The sequence below is a fragment of the Sciurus vulgaris genome (genome assembly GCF_902686455.1).
Source record: "Sciurus vulgaris genome assembly, chromosome: 12".
NCBI classification, from domain to species: domain Eukaryota; kingdom Metazoa; phylum Chordata; class Mammalia; order Rodentia; family Sciuridae; genus Sciurus; species Sciurus vulgaris.
Window position 1 is genome coordinate 35457002 of NC_136473.1, and position 10385 is coordinate 35467386.

The following is a 10385-nucleotide window of genomic DNA, read 5'->3' on the forward strand; positions in this document are numbered from 1 at the left end:
CCCTTCTTTAGCGTCTTTCCTGAGGAGGCTGTTTGCAGGGCTCTGAGCAGCATGGTATCCTCTGCAGGCCCCACAGGCAAGCAGATTTAACTCCTCCTTGAAATGTGCATCCCACCAAGGCACGGCACCTTGGGGAGCTGAACCCCCAGCTGGGATTGTAGCTGAACTTCTCTTGTCCCCAGCCACTTGCCAGTTGTCATCACCTCCCTGTAGCAGGCAGTCTATTCTCCCCACTCCAGGCGGTTTCTAATAAAGAGAAGGACAGCCAGCGGCAGAGATAAGAGCTTTTCTCCAAAGTTCAAATAGTGGTAAAATTTTTACTAGCATATGAAACTTTTTGAAAACAGTCTGAATGCTGCTGGTGGTGAGGACAGCAGTCCCTGCACCTGTGGTCAGGTCTGCTGCCCAGCAGGCCGCTGGCTGAGCCTGCTCCATAAGGTGGTGCTTGCGCCTGTGCCTTGGCTGCCAGGCACACGTGTTCTGCCCCTGGAGAGCAGTTTCTTCATGGTGAGAGGGGTTTCTTGGATACAGTTCCTGGTTCCTGGGAAGGTGTGCAGGTGTGTGGCACATGAGTGTGGCTGGGGCCTCAGAGCGAGGCCCCTCTTTTTGGACTCCAGGACTCCTCACTGTCTCAGTAGGGGCGGGCACCTGGAGAAAGTGTGCACACCTGCCTTGCAGCAGCCGGGCAGCCTGAAGGCGCTCTGCTCTGTGGGGCTTCCTTGGAGGGGTGGTTCTGGTCATCCTGGAGCATTGGGGTGACAGCAGCAGTGCCTGGCAGGGCCCCTCCACAGCTGGGTCTGTATTTGCCAGGGAAAGGGGCCAGAGTGGCTGTTGATCTGTCCCAGGGTCTCACAGCCCAAGCCTCCCGGCTGGTCCTCAGGGCCTGTGTCACAGGAGGGGTTGTTTACGCTGCCCCTCTGCCTGTCAGCTGGTAGGACCTTCTCAGTCCCAGGACAGCTCTCCCAGCCGAGAACCTGTGTGTTGTGGGTTCAGGGATGGTGTGCGTGGGACCCTGAGGGGCATGTAGGACATCCAGAAGGAGCTGCAGCCTGGCTACAGACCCTGACAGGAGCACTGGAGAGCCATGGAGCGCCCTCTGCTGCCAGTCCTGGATGGGAGCGCCCAGTGCTAGTCTAGACCTCTCAGAGCAAGACTCAGAGTTGGAGTCAAGAGGTCAGCGTTGCCATGGTGCTCAGCCTTGCTGTCTCCTTTCTTTAAACCTGAGGTATTGGGGTGCCCTTTATTTTCTGGGTACATGTAAGCATAAGGTGTGGTCACTGTTGGAACCATTGTGAGGAATAAAATATTGCAAGAAGCCAGGACTTGGGGACTGAGTGCTTGGTGCTGCAGGCTCCTAGGTCACTCTTCTTATAAGCCTGCATGTGAGGACGGCCTGTGGCACTCAGGGCCCTGCAAGTAGTGTGGCCCGGTGTCCTGTGAGTGTCTCCGTCCCTATGTGGGTTCCTGCAGAGGCCTCAGACCCAGAGTGTGTGTCATTGATGAGATCGGGAAGATGGAGCTCTTCAGCCAGCCCTTCATCCAGGCCGTGCACCAGACTCTGCCCTCACCAGAGACCACTGTCCTGGGCACCATCCCAACCCGGAAGGGAAAGCCTCTGGCCCTGGTGGGAGAGATCCGGGGCAGGCCTGATGTGAAGGTGTTCAGTGTGAGTGCACCCTGTCTGCAGGTGCCCACCCTTGCCTGCTCCTCCGCCCCCTACATGCCCTTGTGCTGCAGCATCATCGAGCCGGATCTGAGGGGTTTAGAATGACACCATCCTCCACACACTGATGAATCTTGGGAGCCCCCAAGTGTCCCAGTCTGCTGCCCTCCTTGGTCCCTCTCATGCTTCTGCGTCTTCTCTGCTGCCCTCCTCTGTGCCTGCGAGTGCCCTTGGTGAGCTCCACTCACGCCACCCCCACCCCAAGTTAAAAGCTTCCCAGAGGCAGGTGGCAAGTGGAGGGCATGGGGCCTCAGCACTTGGAGCAGAGCGAGCCCCCTCCTCACTGGTTGAAAGGTCCCCTGGCCCGCTGGCCCTGCTGGGATGTTGCCACCAGTGCATCCTGTGTGTGGCAGTGAAGGACTGTGGTGGGATTGGACCAGCCAGTTCTGGGAGTCATGTGCACCTCCTTCAGGGTGCCGACTGAACACCTACTGTGTGCAGGGCACTGTACACATCTTGGTGGGTCCATTCCCCAGGAGCATGGGACCGAGTGCAGGAACTGAGTGCCACATGTGCAGGCAGACGCAGGAGGCGGTTCTAGCTGCTGCCGAGGGTTGGGAAGAGGCCTGGCAGCCTGGCCAGGTGGGCTGGTTGTGGGCAGCACTCAAGGGAGGTCTGTCCCAGGAGGTGATGTTCAAGTGAGGCTGGAAAGGTGCGAAGGCTGAGTCCTCATGTCAGTGGCTTCAGAGCCAAGTGCCACCACCTGCCCCTCTGTGCACCACCTCTGAGGTAGAGGTTCATGATGACAGTGTCTATGGACATGGAGGCAGTGGTGCTGGAGGAGCAGAACATGGCACTTCCATGCTGGAAGGCTGGGCTTGGTCCCAGAGACCCAAAAGTCAAAGGAAAGTCAGGGGAGCTGAGGGCCAAGTCCAGAAGTGTGCGTTGTGTCTTAAGATGAGGCCATGTCCCCGCTCCAGAGGAGAGACTGTCCTCCAGCAGGGCTGTCATTGCTCCTAGTGGGGCACAGAAGGCATCAACTCTGAGAGAGCTCCAGGAGGGGGCCACACACCCTGCTCTTCTCCAGCCACCCTGTGTTGACCCTTGCAGTCCTGGCTTAAAAATGAGGACCTTCATGTCCTTACCAGCAGACTGAGCAGTTGGCTTACTTCTGTCTTGGGTCCTTTCTGATCCCCAGAGGCAGTGGATGTCTGGATCTGTCTGAGATTGGCCTGTGCCCACAGTGTCCTAGAGCAGGCACCTGTGAGGAGACCTGACCGGGAGGCAGGCAGGGCCAGGGAGGGGGGTTCTGAGCAGAGGGGTGGGGAGGATCCACAGCTCCTGAAGGAACAAGAGAAGGCAGCCAGCTCCAGGCCCCAGGTGGAGTTGTGCAGCCCTGCCTGGCTAAGTGAGCTCCAGGGTAGCGGCATGCCACCCAGCCAGTGCCCTTTGCTCATCATGTTGTGCCAGGCGAGCAGCTAGTGGATGACAGACTCGGCCACAGGTCACTTATCCTGAGAGCCGGGCATGCTGCAGCTGGAATGAAGAGGTGGCTGGTAGATATGGGCTTCCAACCACCGGTGCTGGAGACAGGCAGGACTGGGCCCAGCGTCCTGTGTCACCTCAGTGACCATCACAGGCCCTTGAGGCAAATGAAGAACTGAAAGTCTCAGAGTGAAAGTTTCAGTAAAAGTAGAGACAATAGAAGAATCACAGGAAAATTTTACAACGGTGAAGTACAATAACAAAATTAAAACATTAATCTGTGGGCCCACCTTCTGAGGATGACAGAAGAAAGAACTAGCTGACTCAAAGATAGAGCAGCAGGCAGAATAAAATCGTCAAGAACGAGCCCTGGGGACAGGTGGGAAACAGTAGCCCAGATCTCCCTGTGTTTGCTAAAGACATAAACCTACAGATTCCAATAGCCTGCTGTGAACCACAGCTGGGTAAACCGAAGAAATCTGTGTCAAGAACCTCAGGACCAGACCTGTGGGCACTGACTCAAGTCCCAGGAGCAGCATAGGAGAAGCGGCACCTGACTCTGGACTCACCGACGTGCGGGTGGAGATGCCCATCAGCTCAGGGTCCCAGGGTTGGAGCAGCAGTCCAGCACCCGGTGGACTCTGTCTAGGTGAAGATCCGTCAGGAACATGGAAGTGAGAACACCATGCGGAGGTCGAGCTGTGCGCTGGTGGCAGCATCTCAAGCTCCTGAGGTCATGTTTGACAGGTGAGGCAGGAATGGTGACACTCCAGACATGTAGGTAGACAAAGAAAGACAGTCTTCAGAAGAAAGGTATCCTTGTGCCTCTGCTGGGGCTCCCACGGGACTGGGGAGCTGCTGTGGACTGGCCTCTCCCCCACTTAGTGAGCCTGGTTCTGCTCCCTGCCCCATGAGGTAGGTGCCCCTGCTGCATGGAGGGGACCCGCCAAGCAAGCATTCAAGGGATGTGTCCAGCTGTGGCTGGGTAGAAGGGAAGGTCAGGCAGGGTGGACAGACCTCTGGAGTGGGCAGAATGCCTCTGCACATGCCATTTGATCACAGGCCTACAGCAGGAGGAGGAGCAGGCTAGTGGAGCTGGGATGAGAGTTTGTCTCCTGTGGCTTGCTGTCAAGTTCAGAGGGGACTTTGCCATCGAATGCTGTTTGTTTCTGAGAGAGAAGTCACTGACCCAGTCTTCTGCCTTATAGTTCACGTAACAGCATTGGCGAGGTTCTGAGCCACGTCACATCCTCTGCAGTGGGAGCTTGTGTGATGAGCCTGACACCTAGCCTGGTGCCTCACGTCCCTGGCTGCAGTGGGGGTGCTGTCTGGCACCCAGGCTGCGATGCTGCCTGCCTGCCCCAGAATTCTCCTGCCTCTGCCCCCTGCTGTCCTCCCCTTGGCTCCAGCAGAAGCTGAACTGCCGATGTCAGCTGTCATCCCACCTTGATCTGCCCAGGTGCTTCCCTGACCTGCTGGGCACAGCTGCAGCTCCTGGTCCTGCTGGTTCTGACTGGAGACCTTCCAGACCACAGGAGGGTCTTGGAGGCGTGGGAACTGCCATGGCTTGGGTACTGACTGTGGCCTTCCTGAGGTTATATTGCTCTTTCAGAACACTGGCCATATATTTTTTTTCATGACCTCTAAAGCCTATTACTCTCTAAATATAACACCGAGAACTGTTTTCGTTTTGAACTTATTTCAGTATTTGGCTCACGGAAGCTAATCGTGAAAACAATAGGTAATGGCCATGTTGATGCCTTGGAGGCAAAAGGAGAAAGCTTTTGTGGGTTGAGATTACTGGAAAGGGGTATGTGTACTTTTCCTAGTTTTCGAAATTAACTGGGCAGAGCAGACTGGCAGGCTGGGGGCGTGTGTGGGGTGCTAGGTGCGCAGACTCGCCCCTTTGCAGCGCATGTGGCAGAGCAGGATCCACCCATGACTGCAGCTGGGGGCACTGACTTGTCAGTGGGGTGCAGACTCTTCTGTGACTCGATTTGATTTCTCTGTTTTATAAAATGTTAATATAACCAAAAGGTACTTTAATAATAAGAATTCAGAGCCCTTTAAACTTGCTTCTTCCACAAAGCCATTTTTATTCTTTCAGTTCTCACTTTTGTGTTGTAGGATCCTAAGCGTACTAGATGCTAGGTCCCAGCTTCTTTCTATTTGGAAGTTTTTAGACCTCCTGCTCTTCTTGTTACATGTATTTTAGACAAACAGGACATAAACTGTTTTCTTCTTAGCAGGAATTCAATACTGTCCCCGGTTCTCCACACCTTTGTTCTGTGGATGCAAAGCCAGGGCCAGGGCTCATTTGCCAACTGCTGGATACTACAAGATCAGAAGTCAATGACAGTGGGTTCTTTTTGCAGAAATTGAGAAGCAAATCCTAAACTTCGCATGAAAATTCAAGGGGCCCAGCCAGAATAATCTGCAAAATGGACAGTGTTGGAGTACTCACACTTTCTGATTTTAAAATTTACTCCACAGCAGTTGAGACTGTAGTACTGGCATCAGGGTGCACATGTAAACCATTGGAAGAGTGGAAGTTCAAAAAGAGACTCTTGTGTCTATGACCACTTGATTTTCCACAGGGAGCCTGGGCAGCATAATGGGGAAAGAGCAGTGTTTTCCACAAATGCAGCTGGAAAACTGAATATCCACATGCAAAAGAATGAAGTTGGACCCTTACTTCACACTGTGCACAAAATTAACTCAAAATGGCTTATAGATTTAAATATAAGAAGTAAATCTATAGAACTCTTGGCAGAAAATATAGGAGTAAGTCTTTGTGAACAATTGGGCAAATCCTGCTTTGAAAGAACACCCAGAACTCAGACAGCAAAGGAAAAAATAGATAAGTCGGACCACACCAAAACCCTAAACGTTTGTGCTTCAAAGGACACAGCAAGAGTAGGAAAGAGCACACAGAGGGGAGAAGATGCTGGCAAATTATGTATCAGATGAGCCCAAATCCTAGAACACAAAGATGACTTTAAGAACTCAACAATAAAGTAAAAATAAACCCATAAAAATAGACAGAGACTCTGAATGGGTATTTCTCCACAGAAGTTATACAGGTGATAGGTAAGCCCATGAAAGGCTGTGCAGTGTCCTGGGTGGCTGGGAAGGCACACCCCTTGGGGTGCCTGCAATACGATTGAAAGATAGAAAAGAAAGATGGCAGGTGTTGGTGCTCTCATGCCTTCTGGTGGGACCTCAGTGGTGCCCAAACTAGAAAACAGGTGCAGTCCCTCAAAAATTTAATTTGAGTCACTCTGAAAACCAGCAATTCCGCTCCAAGATATTTACCCAGAAGAATGGAAAATATGTTCACAAAAACCTTCAATGAATGATCACAGCAGCATTATGGCCAGAACATGGGAATCACCCCAATTCTGTGAAGGGATAAAAGAAACATGATACCATCATACAGTGGGTGTTATTGACAACACAAAGGACTGAAGTACCGATGGTTTCACTCTACAACATGTGTGAACAAGTGTCACCTCATGTCGAGTGAAAAAAGCCAGGCACAGATTGCATACCTGTGATTCCACTTGCAGAGAATATCCAGGAGAGGCAACATTACTGAGAGAGCAGATAGAAGTGGTTGCCAGAGGCCGGGGAGGGCAGAAGGGGGTAACTGGAAGGGGCTTCTCTTTGTGATGAAAATGTTCTGATATTAGATAGCGGTGAGGATTGCAAACTCTGAATGTACGCAGTGCTGGGGATTGAACCCACGGCCCTGTGCTTGTGAGACAAGCACCCTACCAACTGAGCTATATTCCCAGCCCTAGAATTCTACTCTTGAGGTGAATTCTATGATATATGAATTACATCTCCATAAAACCACCCCCCTCACACACACATACACACAGAAATCAGCCAAGTGGAGAAGAAGTGGCACCACTCCCCTCTCTAGAAGATTTGGTCACCACTTAGACATTGACCCACATCCCTTCCAAACATGGCAGAGGGCCCCACATGGGGAGAAGCATGGTGCCAGCTGGGGTGGCTGACCCTTCTCACAAAGCCACTCATCTAATCCTGGTTGCTTCTTGAAGGCCCCACCCCCACATGCCATGCACTGAGGGATCAGGCTTCCAACACATGAACCTCTGGGGGACACGGTCAATCCAGAGCAGGCCTGCTGGGGACCAGCTGCTCCTCCTCTCAGGCTGCCGGCACTGACCTCTGCAGGCCTCCAGTGCTCCCTCCCATGTACCAGGAGGCTTTGCTCCTATCCCCCTCTGTCCAGGTGCCCTTCCCCATTGACCACCTGTCAGGGTCATGTCCAGGTGCACCCAGCTGTGGAAGCCTTTCTGAGCCCTGTTGCCTCCCACCCAGGCCCTGCTACCTCTCTGGACCCTTCCTGGGGAGTCTTGGACCTCCCCCGTCCTTGTTCATGCTATGCCTCCCCTAATCTGCCACCTCCATGAGGTCAGCATCCTTTCTGTTGCATCCGACCTTCGGCCCTGTGCCCATGAGTGTGGGGGCCAGGGGAGGCACAGTGACAGGAAGCATCAGCCCTGCCCTCTCCCTGGTGCCTCTGCCCCTTTTGTGTTGCCAGACTGGTGGTGAGGGAAGAACGGATCACAGGGGCAGGGACGCCGGGATTGGTTCCCGTGCTTGCTTGTTGGATGTCCTTGTGTTGTAAGGGTACTGCCCATGGAGAACACGCTGGGGTCAGGAGGCCGAGTTATGGTCTGCACCTTGTCAGCCTTGCTTTTCTGGCTCAGACCCCTCCTCCTCCAGGTGAGCCAAGGCCCCTTGCAGCACTTGGGTCCTCCAAGCCCCTGGTGAGCCAAGTAGATGTACTGACCTTGGGAGCATGCTTGGATTCTGGGAGTCCCTGGGTCTCAGTCATTTGCTGCTCTGGTGGCTGCTTCTGCTACAAGTTGACTGTCCATCTGCCCTACCCCCTCCCTGCCTTCCTTATAGCTCTGGGTTCACACTCTTTCCGAGTCAGGATCCATCAGCACTCAAAGCTGCTAAATACGCTAAATACGTTTATTTATTTATTTATTTATTTATTTATTTATTTATTTAGGCACCAGGGGTGCTCAACCACCGAGCCACATTCCCAGCCCTTCTCATTTTTTATTTTGAGACAGGATCTTACTAAGTTGCTGATGCAGACTTTGAACTAGGATCCTCCTGCCTCAGCCTCCTGAGCTACTGGGATTGCACTATGCCCCCAACATCTGAGCACTCTACCTCCAGGTTTTCTAGGCAATCCCCATATGTATTTCTTTTGCAGTGCTCTAACGTGCAGAATGAATAGGGGTGAAATTGAAGTTGCTTTACTGAAAAAGTTTCAGTAATGGATTTCAATGAAACTTTGCCTATGATCTCTCCTCCTCATACCCACTTTGCTCCAAAGATGTGGTGGTTCCACAATGCACAGTGCTTCTGTTATAATAATCTGTTTCGATTTCCATGAATTGAGCTTTCCGTATGCACACAGAGTTAGGCTGCAACTGAAGAGCGTTTTCTGAGCAAATGCATGACTGGATTTCCATGAACCTCTGGGTATTTTCTCTTTCCCTCATTCCCACTCTGCCTCCAATATCTGAGCAATCTACCTCCAGGTTTTCTAGGCAATCCCCTTATGTATTTCTTTTGCAGTGCTCTAATGAGCAGGTTGAATACAGGTGAAATTGAAGTTGCTTTTTTGAGAAAGTTTCATGAATGTATTTCAATGAAAATGTGACTATCTTATCTCCACCTCATATCCAGTGTGCTATGAAGATATGGTGGTTCCACCATGCATGATGCTTCTGTTATAACAATCTGTTTCGATTTCCATGAATTGAGGTTTCCCTATGCACACACAGTTAGGCTGCAACTGAAGAGTGTTTTCTGAGCAAATGCACGACTGGATTTCCATGAAACTCTGGGTGTTTTCACTTTTCCTCATTCCCACTCTGCCCCTAACATCTGAGCACTTTACCTCCAGGTTTTCTAGGCAAGCCCCTTATGTATTGCTGTTGCACTACTCTAACGTGCAGGTTGAATAGGGCTGAAATTGAAGTTGCTTTTCTGAGTAAGTTTCAGTAATGGATTTCAATGAAACTAGTCCTATCATCTCTCCTCCTCATACCCACTTTACTCTGAAGATGTGGTGGTTCCACCGTGCATGGTTCTTCTGTTATAACAAGCAGTTTCTATTTCCATGAATTGAGCTTTCCCTATCCATGTAGATTTAGGCTGCAACTGAAGAACATTTTCTGGGCAAATGCATGACTGGATTTCCATGAAACTCTGAGTATTTTCTCTTTCCCTCATTCTCACTATGGTCCCAACATCTGAGCACTCTAACTCTAGGTTTTCTAGGCAAGCCACCTATATATTGCTGTTGCAATGCTCTAACGTGAATGTTGAATAGGGCTGAAATTGAATTTGCTTTTCTGAGGAAGTTTCATGTATGGATTTCAATGAAACTTTGCATTTCGTCTCTCCTCCTCATACCCACTTTGCTCCAAAGATGTGGTGGTTCCACCATGCACAGTGCTTCTCTTATGACAATCTGTTTCGATTTCCAAGTATTGAGCTTTCCCTATGTACGCAGAGTTAGGCTCATATGAAGAGCATTTTTTCTGAGCAATTGCACTACTGGATTTCCATGAAACTCTGGATATTTTCTCTTTTCCTCATTCCCACTCTGCCCCCAACATCTGAGCATTCTACCTCCACATTTTCTAGGCAAGCCCCTTAAGTATTCCTGTTGCAGTACTCTAACATGCAGGTTGAATAGGGCTGAAATTCAAGTTTCTATTTTGAGAAGGTCTCACAAATGTATTTCAATGAAACCTTGGTTGTTACCTCTCCTCCTCATACCCACATTGCTGTGAAGATATGCTGGTGCCAGCATGCTTGGTGCTTCTATTATAATAATCTGTTTCTAATTCCCTAATTTGAGATTTCCCTATGCACACAGAGTAATGTTGCAACCTAATACAGTTTTCCAAGTAACTGCATGAATGTTTTCCCATGAAACTCTCAGAATTTTCTGTTTTCTTCATTCCCACTCTGACCCCAATATCTGAACATTCTACCTCCACGTTTTCTAGGCAAGCCCTTTATATATTCCTCTTGCAGTACTCTAACATGCAGGTTGAATAGGGCTGAAATTGAACTTCCTTTTCTGAGAAAGTTTCACGAATTGATTTCAATAAAACTTTGGGTATTAGCTCCCCTTCTTGTACCCACTTTGTTGCGATGATATGCT